Source organism: Macrosteles quadrilineatus, unplaced genomic scaffold, assembly GCF_028750875.1.
Source record: "Macrosteles quadrilineatus isolate MER2022 unplaced genomic scaffold, UCM_ALF_1.0 Scaffold_2__2_contigs__length_208266976, whole genome shotgun sequence".
Lineage (NCBI taxonomy): Eukaryota > Metazoa > Arthropoda > Insecta > Hemiptera > Cicadellidae > Macrosteles > Macrosteles quadrilineatus.
The window spans coordinates 167,144,428-167,146,758 of NW_026542595.1; the positions used below are offsets into that span (position 1 = coordinate 167,144,428).

Consider the following 2,331-nt stretch of genomic DNA (forward strand, 5'->3'; position numbering starts at 1 on the left):
GGAACGTTCGAGAACCTTCTAGAAGCTCAACGGCCTGCGAATGAAACAAGCGGACACTTCCGCCTAAAAAAAAACTTATATGTAATAGAAGACCTGAGCCGTCAACTCGCACGGCTCAACCACGCTCTGCTACCATATGTAACGCACTAGACCCTTAACCTATCCTAACCAGGTTCGGCCCATGGCTGCCCAACCGCCATAAGCAGTCACAAAGTTCCGGAGGTGATTAAACAACACAGAAATTGCAAAATACCATTTAATCTCAGTCAAAATATATATATACAAGTACAATTACAAATCATTACAAGTTACAACTAGCCTACTCAATATTTGTTGGTAAAAAATTAATAAATTCAATTACCTACATAAAGATTACAGAATGATATTAAAAGGTTAGGCCTACAAAATAGGTGAAAAGTTCACCTTAAACAGTTGAACGATTAACGATCGAGCGTAAGTCGTGACATGAAAATTTACAAAGTCAAAACGACAAGATTTCAAATAAAATGTTTAAGATTTAAATCAGAACCTAACTTAGGCACTAGGGGCAAATTTAGAATGAAAAGCCGAATAAGTAAATTTAGAGACAAAGATTAACCAATTGTGCCCACTAGGCCGGTCAAGAAAACTGAAATAAATTCTAACTAGGCTAGGCCGAGTATCAAAATTATTACACTAAGTTTAAATCACAAAGGAACTGCTGACACATTAAAGAATTAATTGAAAGGTGTTAAAAAAAGACATTGGATATTTGTGACAATTGAGGCTGGACCGAGGATGTCCCACACACTATTTAACAGTTTGACGAGTAGAACGGAACGTATCAAAATGGAGTTGAAATTTGTTAATTTGGCTAGTAACTGAGTCTGTAATAGGCCAGAGTAATAATGGAACAACACCACCTGGCATAACTGTAGGATGGTCACAGTAGGTAGGCTTCCACCGATGACAACCTGCGATGTGGCGCAGCATGGATCACCAATAGGATAGACAGCCCAAACTCCGGCAGCAGAGTCCAAACTCCGGCAGCAGAGTCCAAACTCCGGCAGCGCTGTCCAAACTCCGGCAGCGCTGTCCAAACTCCGGCAGCACTGTCCAAACTCCGGCAGCAGTAGCTTCTTACATGGTCAGCAGGATGTGTGTGTGTGTGTGTGTGGTCCTCGGTCCTCTCTTCATGGCCTCGTCACAGGTCTCAAATCAGGCTGGTGTCAGTCATAGCCGGGAGCCCTTTCAACATAATTCACATCCAATAATATCTTGTAAAACACAGGCCTACTTCAATTACAGGTTAAGGTAGCACCCTTGATTGAAAATCTGTACTAGGCCTAGGCCATAGTTTGACTCTTGAAGAATATGAACTTCTACTAGTTAGGCTAGTTTTAAACAAAATTCAGTCTTACTGGTAACAAGGCTTAGATAGTGTTAAGCCCTAGCCTACATCGTAAAACTAACATAAAACAGTACCACTTGCAGTCGTTACCCAAAAATTACTTTTACAACAAAATGACCCTACATATATAAGATAATACACTTGAACAAAGAAATTACACTTGAACAAAGAATCTACACTTGGACAAAGAATAGGCCTAGCCTATAATAAATTTCACATTTCTCTAAACCTAGGTTCGATTCAGGTGAGAGACCGTACAGTCCCAAGTCTCAGATCCAAGGACCTAAATAAATCGCTGAAAGTTTACTTGACTTAGAACAAAGTAATTACTCACCATAAAATACTTAAACAAACTTACCACAACTGAAAATAAAACTTTAACATTGTGGCCACACGTGGTAAACCTTGCCAGTGTGTGGAGCAACAGAAAAAACTAACTCAATTGATTAATTAACGATAAAATCACTTACCCAACATAATCAATATTTACGAAGACATGTTTGTAGCTCGCCCCTTTGATGAACTTGAAGACAACATAGTGTCCGAAGACGACATGGTAACTTAAATTCAACTTCCAACGAGAAAAGGGGAAAAAGATGTCGAGCAGTAGACGTAACCCAAGAAGAAGACTGGCTGTAGCCGACAACCCAAACGGCCCCACAAAACCGGAAATTGACGAGAAAACTGGAACGTTGGAACGTTCGAGAACCTTCTAGAAGCTCAATGGCCTGCGAATGAAACAAGCGGACACTTCCGCCTAAAAAAAAAACTTATATGTAATAGAAGACCTGAGCCGTCAACTCGCACGGCTCAATATGGTGTTTGGAGCAGAAAGCACTCAGAGCAGAGCACGAGACGTGTAACTTGGCTGTGTTGTGGTACAATGAACATTGCTTTCACTCCATTGTAATTATTGCTCTGTTAGAAGAGGACACTGTTAC

At 40.5% G+C, this 2,331-nt stretch overlaps 1 long non-coding RNA gene across 1 annotated transcript; it reads right to left on the bottom strand.

Annotated features, from left to right (window-relative positions):
• Nucleotides 1-242: 242 nt before the first annotated feature.
• Nucleotides 243-2,087, bottom strand: LOC128987445 (uncharacterized). The gene is made up of 2 exons (XR_008490240.1): nucleotides 1,861-2,087; nucleotides 243-1,227 (listed from the first exon to the last, which is right to left on the bottom strand). It is a non-coding gene; the product is annotated as an uncharacterized LOC128987445 (long non-coding RNA).
• Nucleotides 2,088-2,331: the final 244 nt, after the last annotated feature.